We start from the raw sequence: 19,486 nt of genomic DNA, 5'->3' as shown, positions 1-19,486 counted from the left end.
GGGTTCTGAACTGGGCCTTTAGTGGAATTAGACTCCCAAGCTCCAAACCATGATCCATAAAGCTCCTGCTCAGCTGCCATGGGCAGGCACTTAAACAGTAATAGGATTCACAGATAAGCTAGTCCCAAGTACAGAAAACCCTCAGTATTTGTGGGTTCAGCATTCATGGTTTCAAATATTTGCAAGTGCCAAACCCACTCACATACCCCACCTCCTCACAACACTGTCCCATTCACCCCACACACCTCCCCAACCACACACCTCATCATACACCCCCCCCCACACCCAACAGTCCCACACCTCCCACATGCATACACCCACACACACCCCTCTACACCCCACCCCCCAAAGGAGTACTTCCTGGGTAAGGGGAGAGACATCTGGTGGCAAAGGTCAGGGGTTAGAAGGCAGGACTTCTAGTCCCATGATGGTGACCAGGGTGGGAAACCTTTCAAGGGGTGGGGTTGCCCTGGTGGCCCTTGATGCCTCACCAAAACTCATTAAGCAGCCTCTCCAAGCCAAAATAATTGTCCATGCCTTGTCTAACTGCTGCCTTTTAGCTACTTACACTAAACATATGCAGGTTACTTGCTCTTAATTAAAGAAAGAGCTTACCTTAAAGGCTCCACTTCAAAGAGGGGGCAGCAAACTGAACTGCAAACTGCGTTGTGAACTGCTGGCAAACTGCCCAGTTTGCTGCCCCTAATCACTGTGGGAGTCTCCTTTTATATCCTTCTGGACCTGGCTTTGCACCCTTATTAGGGCTAGCAGCACTCCCAGCTGCTCAGTGCACAGGCCCAAAATACACACAGCCCACCAAACATGCTCAGCAAGCCAAACACACAGGCAGCCCTGGCTCACTTACCTTTCCATAGCAGGATCTGGTGCCTGGCTCCTCTTCTCGCTTCTGGTGAACTGCTTATAAACTGCCTTGTTTACTATCCCTAGGCACGTGTAACATGTGTGCCCGACTGTGTAGTCATTTCCAACCCTACCGTGCAGTAGCATTAGTGTCACAATTCATGCCTGCTGACACTGTCACTGTAGTAATGGGCTATGTCATTGTAGCTCATTGCTATGGTGATATAGCATTTCATGTAGACGCACCCCCTGTTTCTAACTAGGAAAGGTATCAAGCTAGATTTCTGCTACATATATGGCAGTGGACCACCCCCAAGTGAAAGCAATCAGACTTGCTCATCTGTGTTTCATAAATCTGACAGCAATTACTAAAATTCTGAACTTTTTCTCAGGGCAAAATTTCATGTTGCCTCCTCCCTCAGACACTGTGTTGTGTCTGTGTCAAGTGCACCTCTGATGATGGGGGGGAAGAAAGGGGGGTGTTCTATTTCATATGTCTATTGGATGTTATTCCCTCATTAAAAGGGAGTGGCTTTTTGAACTTAAAGAATTTCCAAATGACAACAGGTTTTTTTTGTTTTTTCCCCCCTCCATATTTACCAGCAATTTAACAGAGATGCTGTGGCAGGACATGATCTAGGGGTGCCGTGAACTCCCCTACCACGCCCTACCTACTGTGCCAAATCAGTTTCAGTTGCACCCTCACCATCTTGCCCGCCACACTTTTGATGGCAATATTGTTAAAGGGAGGCTGCATTTTTACCTTCTTTGGCACGGTGCCTTGATGCATCTTGACTCTGTCTAGTTGCCCAGTGCACTCTAGCCTCTGGGGCTACACGCGAGTCCTACAGTCACCCGTGCCCATCTCCGCTGCCCACCCCCTTTCCTCACACCCGTGAGGGTACGGGCAGAGGATCGCCGCCTTGCCACACGGTCCCCCGCCCGCACTCACACTGGGGCCTTGCCTCACAATCCCCCAATCAAGGCTCAGGTGGCTGTAGCCATGCCTGGCCTCCAGACCCCCTTTCCAGGTCTTGTGCCCCACTAGGGCTTCTCACCTGCGCCCACACTGGGGCTTTCCCCATGATACTGCCCACACTGGAGCTGGTGTCAATATACCCCAAAATGCAGCACCCTCTCCGGCACCAGGAACCCCCACACTACTGGGGAGCTCCCATGAGGCCTCCTCCAACCTCGGTCCTCCAGTCTAACAGTAACCACAAACAACCAACGGAACGCAAGGCAATCAGCTGTAACTCAAACATAAGCCTCCTGGCTAGAACCTAACTCTAAACAAACGTTCCCTAACCCACACCATATCACACCCATAACTAGTGGCTTAGACCTCCAGGCCTTTCTCCTTTCTTTCCTTTCAGGGTCAAGCCCTTTTCCTCAGCCTAACCATGCCCCTTCAACCCAACCACCAGTCAAAAGAGGGAGGGAGAGACAGAGAGAGCTGCTACAGCCTCCTGTCTCTGTTTTACCCTAGTCAGCCCTGCCCCTTCTGGTCAGCTGACCCACCAGGTGCCAGCCCTTAGGCCTCCTGGTTGCCCCTAGCAACCAGCAGCTGAGCCCATACTACTGTTTTCCAGTAGCAGGCACCTTAGTGCCCTGCTACAGATGCTAACAGGGGCAATATGTTCTGTGACTGCTATCTAGTTACAGCAATCAGAAAAAGAATAGGCAACACTTGCTCCAAGATACTATCATCTGACTATCAGCCTATTACTTTTCACTTGAACATTGGATTTTTTTTACACCCTTCTGTTATATGTTACTGGTATCTTTTATGCTGAAGGCAGGGCAGATTTGCATTTTATAGACTAACCAGTCCTATAGTCTCTAATCTTTTATATTTCCAAGCAGAGACAAATGCAAAGAAAGGCAAGAAGTTTGACACAGGGAGAAGGATGTCAATTCACAAGTGCATTGGCTTGATTAAGGATGTGTGTTGAATGACACTTGTTTTTACATTACAGCTGAAGTGAAGCAGTTACAAGAAGATTGGGAATTATGTATGGGAGATGCCTAACTACAGGCAAATAAGCCTTCAAAGGCATATCAAAGATATATCCACCAGCTGAAGTACTTGTGCATTCATTAGGAAGAGTCAAACCTCACTGTTTAAAGAATATCCAGTCTTACTGGCATTTTACACTCTGCACAAGATAATTGCCCAGGCAGGCCCAGTGGCTTGGATCAATGCAAAAGCCATTATGCTGACTATGTTTGCAATTGTTCTATATTTAAACACTGGGTAAAAGGTAGCTGAAGCTCCCTTACACTACCTGATACTAATAAAAACTAATTGTGTTTAAATGAGGATTTTCCACCTCAAAGTCAGGCCTTTTCCTACCATCTGTGTTGCCAGAGTCAACTACTATTCCCTTGACTCTTGCAAAGTTCAAGTATGAAGTTTTCTTGCAAGAAATGAATCCTCCACTTAAACCAGTACATGGTGTGCAGTGGGCTACAAGGACTACCAAAGGGGCCACAGACACTACCATGGAACAGCTCACTTCCCCCCCTTTTCCACCACCCCCTGGTTTTTATGGTCAACAGACAAGTGCAATTTACTGTGCCTATGTGGTCAAATCCTCACCATTTTTTTTTTTTTGCTCCTCAGCTCCCTCCATGTTCCAGGCTGCCTTACTTCCAGGCCCTCCACTCCCCAAAAGCAATGCAGTTCCAATATTATTTGGGTTATTGGCAGTGCTTCTATTCTTATGCAGGCAGAATGCTGAGATTAAGAAAGGTTTTGTTCAGGTGAGAGCCAAATAAGGATTTCACAGTTTTATCTCTAGAACTGAATGTGTAACAGCACCCCCCCACACACAAAATACAGACTGCATTTGAGATCACCTAAAGCTCTGATTTGTTTGCTTTCTCTCAAGTGGGCCTCTTATACCTGGGGCTAGAGTCATATAACAAAGGGCCCTTGGTCTTTAGCTTCATGTATTTTTACTAATATCCCCCAATAGGTGCAATAGAAGATATTCTGATTTTAGAGAAGCTGATGCTCTTCCATTTCATGGGGGCATGGAGGACAATTTCAAGCATGTGGACCAGTAGGCCATTGCTGTACAATGCTAGGGAATCTGTGCTCTACAGACTGTCCATCATCCTTAGAACTCATGGTGTTGTCAGGGGGAGCCAGCATAGGCAGATAGAGTTGCTAGGATATGGGTAGAAACTCTATGATTATGCTGATCTACTGGATAAATCCCTTCTTTCAGGTGCAACTGAAATAGCCGCAGAGACCACCTAGAAGCAATTTGGGTGCATCTGTGAGAAGGGAGATACCTGTTTCTTAAATTGTTATGGAACGCCCTATACCAGGAGCATCAAACTCATCCAGCCTTTGTGTAGGTGGGATCAGGATCAACCCTCTCTCCTGGTACTGCCCACAACACAAGGGCGTGGTCCCAGATGTGAGCAGCATATGATTCTCACACCAGACTGGAACTGTGTGCTGGCTCCAATGCTGATGCAGATCAAGACTTAGGCTGCCCTTGCGCACTGGAGCCAGGAAGCAGAATTGGTTCAACAAGGCACTGCATGCAGCCTGTGCCCCAAGTCCCCAGTGCAGCATAGAGTGTTGAATCCAGCGTGTGTACCAGGTGCAGAGAGCGCCCTGGGGCTGTTGTGTGCTGCTTGCGGGATGCATCAGTTATGCAACGCTGCATGTGACATGGGGAGCTCCATGCAATGCCCTGATGGATCAGCTCTGCTTGCTGGTTCTGGCATGGCCCAACCTTGACCAGCCCCAGAGCCAGTGTGCAGAGCTGGTCTGGTGCTAGTTCCTCCTGCAGCATTTATAGTGCCTTAGGGTTCCTGTACATTTTCTGGGAGGCTGCTCTGACATTCTGTAATTACAGTGCATTAGAGCAGACTTGATTAATCAAGTCAGCTGAAGTGTGCTAATTAGTGCAGTCCAGCCAGCCTCTGTGTCTGTGTAGCAGACTCTGAAGTCTCTGTACTTCAGAATGATGGTGGGGTCGCTTTAACTAAAGCTTGTTCAGCAAGCTTTAGATAAACACCCCCTACCACCATTTTGAAGCATGGAGACACTGCTGATACATGAGATGCTCTGGGTGCTTTAATTAGAGCAGCTTTCTGGAGCCACTCTAATTAAAGCACCACCCCCCCCCATCCAGAGCATGTGTGAAAGCACCCTTAGTTCTGAAGCATTTAGGAGTAGACTCAGAAGGAGGCCTTGAAGGGGCATCTAGGCATCCATGTAAAAAACTGAGCTTCTTAAAACTATCAGTTAGTTGCTGCCCAATCCTGGAGGTACAACATTTAGCCCATAACATCCCCTCAGCACCTAAAGTTTTGCTTCAAGAAATGGGAACCCAAGTCTCAACAGTGCCAAGCTGCTTCATCCATGCCTATCTCCTACCGAGGACCTGGCAGGTTCTACAATATAGTAATTTCTCTATCTTGCCTGTGGAGGCTGGTAGGTGTGGGCAGAGCATTTCTACCTCCACACAAAAATAGCCTGGAAGAAGCTGTGCCCTCACTATGGCACACTAACCCCTGGGAGATGGAAGGTCTGGGTTCAAGTCCAAGTTTCAAATCACGATAGAGGAATTTGACCCTAGGTATTCCCCATCCCACCTGTAACCGTTAGACTGTTAAATGTAAGAGGGCCATACTGCTCAAGTTCTTTGCTGGCTAAAGCTTAAGAGGTTCATTGCTGTGCTTGCTTGCTTTTCTCAATCCTGCTCTTAGGCACTGACTCCTGCATTATATATGATACCCAGCCACCTAATTTAGGTTTACAAAGTCCACTTACTGCATAGTTTAAGTGTTACAATGCTGAGCCAATTCATATCATGAATCTAGGTGCTAGGACCAGACCATCAAGGGGAGTTAGGTACCTACATGCTTTTTAAAGTCCCACTAGGCACTTACTTCATAGTTTCATAGCTTCTAGGGTCGGAAGGGACCTGAGTAGATCATCTAGTCTGACCCCCTGCCGTGGCAGGAAAGAGTACTGGGGTCAAACGACCCCAGGAAGATGTTCATCCAACCTCCTCTTAAAGACCCCCAGGGTAGAAGCCAGCACCACTTCTCTTGAAAGTTGGTTCCAGATCCTAGCTGCCCTGACTGTGAAGTAGCGCCTCCTGATATCTAGCCTAAACCTACCCTCTGCCAGCTTGTGACCGTTATTCCTGGTCACTCCTGGCGGTGCTTGGGGAAACAGTGACTCCCCCAGTGCCTGCTGATCCCCCCTGACTAGTTTGTAACAGGCCACTAGATCCCCCCTCAGCCTTCTCTTGTGGAGGCTGAACAGGTTTAGGTCCCGTAGCCTCTCCTCATAGGGCCTGCCCTGCTGCCCCCTGATCATACGAGTGGCCCTCCCCTGGACCCTCTCCATGTTGTCCACGTCCCTCTTGAAGTGCAGCGCCCAGAACTGGACACAGTACTCCAGCTGCGGCATGACCAGTGCTGCATAGAGGGGGAGGATCACCTGCTTGGACCTGCTTGAGATGCATCTGTGGATGCATGACAAGGTGCAGTTAGCCTTCCTGACTGCATCCCCACACTGCTGGCCCATGTTCATCTTGGAGTCAATGATGACTCCAAGATCCTTTTCTGCCTCTGTACTGACAAGAGGGGAGTTCCCCAACCTGTAGGTACGGTGCCAGTTGTTCCTCCCCAAGTGCATCACTTTGCACTTGTCAGTGTTGAATCCCATCTTATTCTCATCCGCCCACCCTTGTAGCCTGTCTAGGTCTGATTGTAGCCTATTGCTCCCTTCTAGTGTGCCCACATCCCCCCACATCTTCGTGTCGTCAGCAAATTTGAACATGGTGCTTTTTACCCTCTCATCCAAGTCACTGATGAAGATGTTGAACAGTGCGGGCTCGAGAACTGAGCCCTGTGGAACCCCACTGCCCACGTCCTTCCAGGTTGAAAATGACCCATCCACCACCACTCTCTGGGTGCAGCCCTCCAGCCAGTTGGCGACCCAATTGACTGTGTGGGTGCCGACACCACAGCCCCCCAGTTTCTTCATGAGAACAGGGTGAGAGACAGTGTTGAAGGCCTTCCGAAAGTCCAGGAAGACTATGTCCACTGCTACCCCAGCATCTAATGATTTGGTGATCTGATCATACAAGACCACCAGGTTGGTCTGACAGGACCTGCCACTGATGAACCCATGTTGGTTGCCCCTAAGCATGAAATCCCCTGCTGGCTCCTCATGGATGTATGCCAGCATAATTTTCTTGAACAGCTTGCCTAGGATCGAAGTAAGACTAACTGGCCTATAGTTTCCTGGGTCCTCCTTCTTACCCTTTTTGAACATGGGAACCATGTTGACCCTCTTCCAGTCCTCTGGCACCACACCAGAGCACCACGAGTGCTTGTAAAGCCATGCCAGGGGTCCTGCAATGACCTCAGCCAATTCCTTTAGTACTCTAGGGTGGAGATCGTCTGGACCGGCTGACTTGAATACGTCCAGTCCCTCCAGAAGCTCCCTAACTAGTTCCTCACTAACCTTTGGCCTAGGTGTGCCTCCCCTGGGGCCTGAGGGGGGCCCAGTGGGAGGGTGGCTGTTTTGGTCCCTGCTTAGGAAGATGGAGGCAAAGAAATCATTAAATATGTTGGCTTTGTCATCTGGTTTGACAACCAAATTTCCTAACGTGTCCTGTAGGGGCCCCACATTACCCGGAACCTTCTTTTTACCCCCTATGTTCTTATTGTCCTTAATCCGGGAAGCTAGCCCCAGTTCCATCTCTGCCTTGGCCTTCCTGACCACCCCCCTGCAGCCCCGAGCAACTGCAGTATAGTCATTCCTGGTGATGTCCCCTCCTTTCCATTGGGTGTACGCCTCCCTTTTAGCTAGGAGACATTCCCGGATGCTTTTGGTGAGCCATGGGGGTTTGTGTGCCCTCCTGCTGCTTTGATCCGTGTTGGGATTACCTCCCTTTGGGCTTGGAGGATCATCTCCTTGAGGAGTGACCACTCTCCTTGGACACCTGGCTCCCCTCCCCTCTGGGACCTCAGTGCTTCCCTAACTATTCTCCTTAGCTCATTAAAGTTTGCCCTCCTGAAATCTAGGGCTGCTGTCTTGCTGCAGGCCTTTGCCACCTTGCGCTGGATGGTGAATTCCAGCAGGCAATGATCACTGTCACCCAGGTGGTCGAGCACCTGCAGCCCCCTCACCAGGTCATCTCCCATGGCCAGCACCAGGTCCAACAAGGTGTCTCCCCCGGGCAGGGCTGTGCACCTCCTGGGTTAGATGGAGGTCCTGCATTCTGGCTAAGAACCTACGCGAGTGGTCAGACCTGGCTGATTGCTCTTCCCAGCAGATGTCCGGGAAGTTCAGGTCCTCCATGACTATCACATCCTTAGACTTTACTACCTCCGTGAGCTGACCTAAGAATTCCTGGTCGAGCTCTTCCCCTTGGTTGGGAGGTCTGTAGTAGACTCCCACTGTTAAGTCTCTTTCCCCTCGACTGCCTTGTAATCTAACCCAAAGCACTTCAGAGTGCCCTTCCTCTGATTCTTTATTAATTGATGAGGGTGGGTATTCCTCCTTAATGTAGAGTGCCATGCCTTTCCTTCCTATCCTGTCCCTCCTGTACAGCCTATAGCCCTTGACATTCACTGCCCAGTCATGCGTTGAGTCCCACCATGTTTCAGCGATCCCCACAATGTCCGGGTTGGTGTCAGCCATCAGGAGGGTGAGTTCCTCCTGCTTGTTTCCCGTACTACGAGCATTTGTGTAGAGACATTTAAGGCTTCCTGTGGATGTGTGTACTGGCCCCCTCATCACAGCATTGCCCTGGCCCCTGTCGCTTACGTGTGTATACGTTTCGCTCGTTGGTCTTTAAGTATCTAAATATTTCTTGCATCTTTAAGTATCTAAATACCTTTGAAAATCAGACCTAATGTCTTGCAATGCTCAGATGAGAAACAGGTAAATGCCTTGAAAAGCCATAGCTTTGGGAATGATAAACTCATGGTGAGGGTGGAAAGGAAATCAACAGGACATAATCACCTAGGCACTCAAAAATTTATTAGAATCTAAATCTTGTAGGCAACTTACATGGATGCTTAACTTTAAGCATGAGTGACCACAGACAGGAATGAAACTACTTACCTGCTTTAAATGAAGCATCTTCATAAATGTTTGTAAGATTTAGTTGCTGAAATAGGTGATTTCATTTTCCAGGATGCTGAGTACCCAGCAACTCTCACCAATTTTCCATGATCTAAAAATGTAATTCCAAAATTTCAACATTGGCTTTAACTGATCTGAAACAAAAATACCTTTTAAACATTTATCCTACTATTTGAAGCTTAATTAAAATTACATCTGTGTAGGCTAGAGAACTAGAGCAGAAACTAATTCTGATTTTGTGGAAATTGGCAATTAGCTTCCTAACCTCCAGTTTCAGATATTTTAGGGGTGGAAAGGGAAACTTTTTTACAGCGTTTCCAAGTGATTTATTTGAAGGCTTAATTTAGTCAAAACTGTCTCCAGGTATTTGCATTGTAGAAACTTGCTCATGACTTGAAAAATGTGAATATCGCATGGCAGGAAATTGTATAATGAGGCTGCAGACAGTGTTCTTTATTATGTCTATCCCTTACATCAGAGTCAGCCCTAGGGTAGCATTAGATTTTATTTATTTTTTAATCATAGCTGCAGGATATCCAAACTGTTAATGTGAAAAATGTTTTAGCAAGTTGCTATTCATAAAACAACTGAAGGCAAATCCCCAAGTGATTATTCTGCCTACGTACTTGAACAATTGTCTTTTTTAAATTAACAGCTCCTCAGCTCAAATCAAAGTATGTCCAAGCATAAAAACCCACTCTTCCTGTTTATTCACACCTAGGAAGGTGAGTGGTTCACCACATAGTTTGAAAGCAAGTTTAAGCATTAGCTGTAAAACATCTTCTGCTGGACAAATAGCACTCCAGGGTTCTCTGAAATTTTTTCCCATCTAGGTCTTTCTGAGCCAAGAGAGCATAATGCAATGAGAGCAGGGAAGTCTGATGCCCCAGGTGAGTGAGGGGCATAGCAGAGAGGCCAGCAAACAGTTAGGAAACCCCAAGTGGTACTTCACTGCTGCACAGCTGCTTTGTGACCTTGGGCAAGTCATTTCTTCTGTCTTCCTCCCACCTTTGTCAGTTTAGGCTGCAAGCTCCTACTACATGCTTGTGCTATGCCTAGCATAAGAGGCCTCTTGCATTTTTGTTGGGGACTCTGAGTACTAACAAAATTATTAAGGAGGAGAGCAAAACCATCAGCTAGTCACTAAAGTACAATAGGAGCTAAGATTAGGCTACCAGATCTGGTGGTGACCTTTTAAACTTGTGAGAGGTTCACAAGCTAGTATTTGCTGAGCCAACAGACATAGGGGAAAACCACTGAGTTCCCCCAAAAGCAGGGAGGTTTGGTTGTTTTGATTGAGTTGCATCTTTTCTCAAAAGTTTAAAAAATTGAGTATTTAGAAAATTCTGCTCCATGTTAAATTTGACCTGAACCCTCTCTCTAAGGGGCCAATGATTGCCAATGCATCTTTATCAATCTATGCATAGTTCCTCTCAGTTGAAGTCATTGTTCTTAAGTAAAAAGCAACATGTGTGTCTGTGCCATCAGGCAATGTGTGACTGAGGACAGCGCCAACATCAAACGGTAAGGCATCACAAGTAATGGACAGTGGCTTCTGCTCATCATAGTGAATGAGGACAGTCTGATGTCAGCAACTTTGTGATGCCCTGGAAGGTCTTGTTGTGCTGGCAAGTCCACTTCCACTGAGCTCCTTTATCCAGTAAGTAACGAAGGGGCTCTGCTATGGTAGCTTTTTCTTTCAAGAAGATGTCATAAAAATTGAGAAGTCCTAAGGATGCTTGAAGATCCTGTCTGCATTTTTGTATAGGGGCATCAGGTATTGCTTTTATCTTGTCTTCAACTGGGTGAATGCCATGCCAGAAGCATCAATTTGATATCCCAGAAAGTTGATACTGGAAACTCCCAGCTGACATTTCTCTCTGTCTACTCTGATACCTGCTTTATTGAATCTCTGTAAAACTTCTCTGAGTCTCTCAGTGAGTTTCTCTCTAGATGGCTCCATTATCAACACATGATCAAAGTATGGAACAACTCCGGGAATTGCTGCTAGCATTTTCTCCATGAACCATTGGAAAATTCCTGGGGCCACAGAAATTCCAAACTGGAGGCGCCTGACACAGAATGCTCCCCGGTGCATAATTATTGTTCGGGCCTCAGCAGCCTTGTCATCCACTATCAATTTCTGATAGGCTTGAGCAAGGTAAAGTTTGGCAAAAGCCTCCCCTCCCACAAGAATAGACAATAACTTGTTAATGGCAGGCACTGGGTATGGGTCCTGATTAAGTGCTTTATTAACAGTGCACTTGTAATCCCCACAGATGTGAACACAGCCATTAGGTTTTAAAACAGGAACAATTGGTGTGGCCCAGCTTGTATGTACAATTGGCTTGAGGACCTCTTGCACAATAAGCCGATCTAATTCTGCATCAATTTTCAGCTGCAGTGCGAAAGGTACAGGCCAAGCCTTCATACAGATAGGGGCTGTTAGGGTGACAGTATTTGGATGTTGGGGAGCATTGGATTTGCAGCTGAATAAAAGGCTATAACCTGTGGCCTAGCAGAGCTGCTAACCACAAAGCAGAATGATATATTAAATGTAACTTTGCAAGATGCTTAGGTAAGCATTTTCTTAACAATATAGTAGTCTTGTAAAATATGTATCCTTAGGAGGTAAAATAGATTTTGCTTATGAATGCTTATGCTAAGACAACCATTTTCTTATGCTAAGTAACCATTTTAACTGTGTCAACCATTTTCAGTTGAGTTTGTGTGAGTCTGCGTGCTGTGAATGAGGTGAAGTCTTAGGAATGTGGAAGATGGTACAACCTGGGACTGAAAAACAGACTGGAATGTGAAAAACAGTATGTAACCGGTAACAGAATCTGCAATAAACATATGTGAAAAGGTGAATGGCCATTGGTGAAGAAGCCTCCAGAAGCTTCCAGGTTTTGGTCAAAGTCTGCCCATTGACCGAAGAGTGGAGTCAAGGGCTTACATGTGTTCATAGCAAAAATGCATGTAAATAAGTGAAATACATAGGTAATTTCATGTTAATGAAGTAAACAGTAAACAGAAGCGGAGCTTGAGATAGGAGGGGCGAAGGTGGAGTAAGTGTTAATGAGCATGAATCAAGGTGTATAAATGTGGAAAGAACTATTGTTCGAGGCTGCTCCCTGGTTTCACAGGGTGTGTGTCTGTGAGGGAGCTCACCCAAAGCTAACTCCATTCTGAACAAAGCTGTTGTGAGCAATGTGTGCTGGTGTTTGCTTCCTGCCTGCTGTGGCTAATGAGTAACAGGATCCATGAGCAACTGGATCGTCATCTCCCTAGTCGTTGGGCGCCGCATGGAGTTGGGGTCTAATGGGCTATTGCAGAATCCATTTGGAACGTCACAGGTGGACCAGAGTAAATTCCTAATTCCTTGCAGAATACCTGGGGAAACTCCCGTGCAAGCCTTTCCAGACTTTCTGCACAGAGACTGTGTATGCCTTGAATACTGATTCCCAATGGTGAGAACCAATTTCTCCTCAGAAGACTTTTGCAGGAACCCTTAGTGACAATGAGGGGTAGACGCCGTCTAACAGATCCATACTGGACATCTATGCTGCAGCTACCCAAATTTTCCACAATCTGTCCATTGTAGTCATGCAGGCCACACTCAGATTTCAATAACTTGGGGAGAGGGTGCCAAGACAACTGGAAGAATGTGTTTTCATCTATGCGGAATACTCCCGAACCCGAGTCTACTTCCATTTTGCACTTCTTCCCATTTATTACAGTTGTAATCATCTTAGAACCTTGAGTTTCAACAACACCAACACTTGGAATCAAATATAGTTTTTGTACCCCATGTTCTGGGAAGGACTCTAATCTGTGAGTGGTTTGGGAGTGAATACATTTGCTGCAGTCTATTTGCCTCCTGGAACTGGCCTTTGAGAGGCAAACCCTCTCTAGGTGGCTCTTTTTGCAGCCATGGCACTCTGCATTCCTAAATCTGCTCTCCCTTCGTCTATGTTGGCTGCCACAACTCAAATATGTCTGTGGACTAATTGGCTTATGTGGTGCTGTTGGTGAGGGTATAACCCACTGTGTTTGCTAGTGATGATCTGATTCTTGATCTTTTTGGAGTAAGTGGACATTGCTGGAGAATGCCTGGCGAATTTCTCGCATGTTATGGGATGCTGCTTCAGCAGCCAAGGCTTTTTCTTGTGCAGTCAAATTTGGTTCAGAGAACAGGTGACATTGGATTGCTTCATCTTGAACCCCACAGATGAGACAGTCGCAAAGCAAGCCATCCGGGAGATCCCTGAACTCACTAAATTCTGCAAGGCGATGGAGCTCAGCCAGGTAATCTGCTCTGCCTTCATTGGCATTTTGGTCCCATTAAAAAAAATGAAATCTCTGCAGGGTAACAGATGGCCTTGGGCAAAAATGTGCAGGGCAGTTAGTTCAGCATAAGACTTAGTGTTTGGTACAGCAGGTGTTGCGTGGGAACAAACAATGGCAAATGTTTTGGCACCGCAGACAGGAGGATTGCACGCTTCTGTTTTGGGTTTTCCACTTTGTTGGCTTCCAGGTAATAGGATAACCTTTCTGCATAAGAGTCCCAAGAAGCCGGCTGGCTCACCTTGAATTCTTCTATATGGTCCAGTGTAGCCATTTTAACTAACATCAGCCATACTAGAGAGAAAAGAAGAAGAAGAAAAAGAAAAAAATTCTTCCATCTGATCACAAAACACAGCCCGGTCTCAGCATGTCATCCCGCAATCTAGGGGGTCTTTTCAGCAAAGCCCATCTTCATCACCAAATATGTTGTGAGTTCAGCAACAACACTCTGGACACTGTGTTGAACTAACAGTGATTTATTATTATATTTCTGTGGAAGCATATCCAGGGTGGATCTTCACAGTTGCCCTCAATATATGTATGCAGAATTTATATTTGTTCTGCCTCTGACTTGACTCAGTTCAGTCCTGTGAAGAGACAGGAACCAAGAATTCCTCTGGCTCCTCACGGCAGAGACAATGGAGTCCCAGTGCTGCAAAACTGCCACAAGGAAACTGAATCCTGCAGTGCTGAACATGAGGGCTTTGGCCTTCAAGGGACAGTGCAAGGAAAACACAATAAGATGCAACAGCAGCACAACAATGGTTCTCAAGCAGGGTGCTGCCAAATTCAAAAAAGTTGTGGAGGGGGAGGCTTGAATCTAAAAAGGTTGAGAACCATGGACTTAATGTATGAGAGTTGTGTGGTGAATGAAGCTGTAGGACTGCTAGGTTGTATTTCTTTCTACAGACAACAAAATTTTTAAGAATGATTATAATATCTGCATGAAAGGCTGAATAGGTCGGGTGGGTGGTAGTTGTTTATTGATCTTGCTAAACTTCTTATCAAATAAAATACATTTTTCAGCCACCTTTCCTCCACCTCACTTTAAAGCATTCATAATGTTTTATGTAATGAACCACTATCACTGATTAGTTGCTGCCAACACAAATATTTGATGCTCTAAGTGAGATCCTCCTGGTGTATCTGCTCTCTAATCAGCTCTTCAAAGCTGACCGATTGTGTCTTTCTTTACATAATCATTATTATATCATCATGTAATCAAATACTTTATTCTGTGGATAGCATTTAGGGACAATTATGTGAGAGGTGATAGAGAGATGTTGTCTGAGTCATCTTATAACAATCGGACAAGCATTAAAGTGATATTTTAAGTGTCATTCTCCTCTATTTAATCACTTTGGAACCATGAAATCAAATTTTACAGTTCTTTTTTGTTAAGTTAGAAAGAAAAACTTGGCTTTGACTTGCAGACACTATGAAGTTCCAGGTTGCTCATATCCAAGTCAAGCCCATTATAATGTTCTTTCTGGATCTGAGTTTGGCCCAGGAACAACTGTGCGGTAGTAGGGATGTACATTGCTGGACTTCCATTTCGGGCCTGCCTCAGAGATGTGTGGCTACCTTGTGTCACATCTCAAAACTTGATCTCTGAAGGATTTCTCCCTTCTAGAGAACAAATAAGTAAGTTAGTGCACGTTTCGAGCCAAATGCAACTCAATACAAATACCACAAAAACACAAAAATAAAAGCTGGGCACATTGTTGGACAAACTGTCCATCCATCCATCACTAAGTGCAAGGCTTATGAGGCTTTATAAGGTATAACAGGGTTTTTCTCCCCTAACTTAAAAGAAACTTTTGTAATTGACCTTGTATTCCTTCATACCTGAGGTAGCACCTTACTGGCTGAGGGTAAGTAACACTTATTTTCTCACATTTCAGTACATTACAGACTAAAATAGCAGATGTCATCATTTGTGGTACAGAAATGACAGCTGGAAGACACTACTTTGTTCATGTAGGCCAGTCCAATATTACTCCTAGACTGCATGCTGTGTTCTTTGTCCAGTTTAAACTTTTGTGTAGCTGTTTTTAATTATATTTTTATTTTTTCTGATATGAGTGTGCCTAAGGTTTGGACAATAGATCTGTCTCTGATCTGGACCAGAGACAGAAAGGAGGTGTTTGGTCTGAAAAGTTTACACAAGAAAACATTAAAAATGTCCTTAAAAAATCTTCCGATATTCATATAATTGTAGAGCAATAATATAGTCTGTTAAATCACTTCCTGTAGTTTTGCAGTAGAGAGCTTAGGAGAAGACATCACTCATGAGCGGAAAGTCTGCAGGTTTCCACCTTCTAGATAATTTATGATCAGATACAGACAGGTATGCAGGATGGAGGTTTCAAGCACAGATGACAGCTCTTCTAAGCTGTTAGCCCTTAGGGAGGAGGTCGGGGTGGCTTTGGGAAGTAGGTCAGCATTGTACATATGTACATGACAATGGAAATCCAATTTGATGAGTAATGCTGCAGAAGATTAAATTAGATGAGCAAGACTTGCAGGGGATGAGACTCAAGCTCCCTAACTCTTTTCTGGGTCATTTTGACAATCTCTTACATCTTTCTCAGTTATTCTATCGACTCAGTGTTGTAAACAACATAAAATGAGAGACGATATATACACAGGCTGCATTATTTTACTGGCTATCTACTGTGCCCCCTATTACCCTAATACCTGAGCATCTCAGAATTAGGACTGATTGGAAGTTTTCCATCACAACTATTTTTAATGGGAAATTGCTTTTTCAGCAAAATTAAATTCTTAGCAAAAAGTGCCTGCACTCCACAGAAAAGTCGGATACTTTTGTTGAACAGGCAGAAATCAAAATAATTTGATTCAGAGAAGCACTGTGTTGCCTCGCAGGAGTTATTTGCATGCCTTATATTTTAATTCTCTTCTGTCAGCAGGGCTCTCCACCTGGATTATAATCACGTGTGCAGTACAACCAGTGGCTCCTGTAATGCATCCTTCTTTCTCCAAGAGAAATGGAGCTTTGAGATGTAGTCTTAGCAGACAGTTCCATAGGAACATAAGGCACTTAATCTATATATCCCATGAAGCATTTCAGTTTTCATGGAAGTATTTTGCTAAAGTCAGAATTTTCCACAGAAAAAAAGCCCTTGTTTTCAAAAATTCCAACTTGTGATTCATGCCATTATATTCACATTTAGGCTACTATCCCCATTTTACAGATGGGAAGTAGAGGCACAGAGAGTGAATGACCTGCCTGAGTCAGGAAAGCTGTAAGTGGAAAGAAAGAACCTGGGTCTCTGGCTAGTGCCTCAGCCTCTTCTCACCTGTACACTAGGTGCAAGAAAGGCTTGTTGTAAACCAGGAATGCCCAACTCCTGGCCCTCTGGCCAGATGCATGACATTGGCAGCAGGGGAGCAGCAATTAATGCTGAAATACCTTCTATGCTGCCAAATGTCTAACCTGTATGGAGCTCTGTGGGCTGGCCGTGTGAGCTAGGTCAGGCATACAGGCCAGGAAAGTGAAGGACCTGATCCAAGAGTGTGGGGCTTGTTCTGGGCACACGCCTAATCCAGGTGGTTGCAAGGTGTGATCCAGGTACACAGATCCTGATTTGGGTTCATGGGGCCCAGTGCAGTCACTGGGCACATCTACTTGTGATGCTACATTGCTGTAGCAACATGCTACGGTGATGTAGCATCCATGGGCAAAAACCGTGACACCACCACTACCTCAGGATAGTGCATTGCTTTGACAATATAGCAGTTAAAAATAACCATGCACTGCACAGTGCAGTATGGGCGGTTACTGCGCTGTCATTTAGTACTTCCAAAAGGAAATACTGAATGATAGCGCAGTAACAATGGCACTTTAGGGGCATGTGTAGATGAGCCCACTGTGTCTGTGGATCTGGCCTGTGAACTGGCTCTGCTACACTCATCCAGCCCATGGGGCCAAAAGGTTGAGTACCACTGCTGTAAACCTTTAAACAGGAAAAGTTACAGTTGTATGAACGAGGTCCAGAATGCCCACTGCCCCTGAAATGGCTGGAAGCTGATTATGTGAGATGTGCTTGCCTCAGCCTGTGGGGAAAATCATAGAATCACAGAAACAATGAATGGGAACGGACCTAGACAGATCATCTGGTCCGGCCCCCTGCCATGGGCAGGAAGGAGCACTGGGGGTGGCAGGGGTCATAAGACCCCAGCCAGGTGCCCATCCAATCTCCTCTTGAAGATCTCCAGGGAAGGTGAGAGCACCACCTCTCTGGGAAGCCTATTCCAGGCTCTGGCACTTACCGTGAAGTAGTTCTTCCTAATATCTAACCTAAACCTATCCTCCCTCAGCTTGTGGCCACTGTTCCTGGTGACTCCAAGGGGGACTCAGACTTTCCCTGAGTCCTTGCTGCTGGCCCCTGATCAGGTTGTAGGCAGCCACAAGATCCCCCCTCAGTCTCCTCTTGTGGAGACTGAAGAGATTCAGGTCCCTCAGCCTCTCCTCATAGGGCTGGCCACAGAGGCCCTCAACCGTATAAGTGGCCTCCTCTGGACCCTCTCCAGGTTCTCCTTGAAGTGCAGCGCCCAGAACTGGACACAGTACTCCAGCTGCGGCCTGACCAGCGCCGCATAGAGGGGGAGCAAGACCCCTCTGGACCTTTTAGTGATGTCCCTGTTGATGTATGACAGGGTGGGGTTGGCTCTCTGCCTATTGCTTCGTCGCATTGGTGACTCATATTCATCCTGGAGTCAATCCTAACTCCAAGATCCCTCTCTGCCTCTGTGCTGCCGAGAGAGTCAGCCCCTAACCTACAACCATAATGCTGGTTCCCTCTCCCCAGGTGCAGCACTCTGCACTTGTCTTTGTTGAACCGCATCCTGTTCAGATCCGCCCACTTCTCTAACCTATCCAGGTCTGCCTGGATGCGGTCCCTGCCTGCCGGTGTATTCACTTTACCCCACAGCTCGGTGTCATCAGCGAACTTGAACAGGGTGCTCTCCACACCCTTGTCCAGATCACTAATGAAGATGTTGAACAGCACCGGGCCAAGGACCAAGCCCTGGGGGACTCCGCTGCCCACACCCTCCCGGGTTGACATCGACCTGTCCACCACCACCCTCTGGGTGTGCCCCTGGAGCCAGTTTGCCACCCATGTGACCGTGTGTTCATCAATGCCGCAGTCCCTCAGCTTGCCCACCAGAATTGGGTAGGATACTGTGTCGAAGGCCTTCTGGAAGTCCAAGAAGATGACATCGACTTCCTCCTTCACATCTAAGCTCTTTGTTACCTGGTCATAGAAAGAGACCAGGTTAGTCAGGCAGGATTGGCCTTGCATGAACCCATGCTCGTTACCCCTCAATATCACTTCCCCTGCAGGGCTCTCACAAATGTGGCCCTTGATAATTTTTTCAAAGACCTTCCCCACGATAGAAGTAAGGCTGACTGGCCTGTAGTTGCCAGGCTATTCCTTCCTCCCCTTCTTGAAAATAGGGACCACATTGGCCCTTTTCCAGTCCTTAGGGACTTGGCTCAGGCACCTCGAACAGCCCAGGAGTCCTCGAACAGCCGTGCCAATGGCTCCGCAATGACACCAGCCAATTCCCTCAGCACCCGCGGATGCAGGTCATCTGGGCCTGCCAACTTGGACATATCTAAGCCCTCCAGGTAGTCCTTAACTAGGTCTAAACTAACAGTCGGGGGACTCGCATCCTTCCCAGGCCTCTCTATGCTGTCACCCGAGAGCACCCCATTGTCAGCAGACAGGAACACGGTGGCAAATAACTTGTTGAAGAGTTCTGCCTTCTTTTGCATGTCCGTCACCATCTGCCCTGCCCTGCCTCGTAGGGGTCCAATGTTACCCCGAGACTTCTTGCTACCTATATACTTGAAGAAGTACTTTTTGTGATCCTTAATCCCAGAAGCTAATCTAAGCTCCAGTGCTGCTTTAGCCTTCCTCACCAAATCCCTACAAGCTCGGGTCAGGGAGGTGTACTCCTCCTTTGTCCCTGCCCCCTGCTTCCACCCCAGTACGCTTTTTTCTTTGCCCTCAGGCCAGCCTGGATATCCATGCTCAGCCATGAAGGTTTCTTGGACCCTTTTCCCACCTTCCTGCGCAGAGGAATTGCATCCTGCTGCCCCAAGGATAG

This window comes from Crocodylus siamensis, chromosome 2 (assembly GCF_052110815.1).
Source record: "Crocodylus siamensis isolate JL-2025a chromosome 2, ASM5211081v1, whole genome shotgun sequence".
NCBI classification, from domain to species: Eukaryota; Metazoa; Chordata; order Crocodylia; family Crocodylidae; genus Crocodylus; species Crocodylus siamensis.
Note: the sequence above shows the minus strand (reverse complement) of the source record.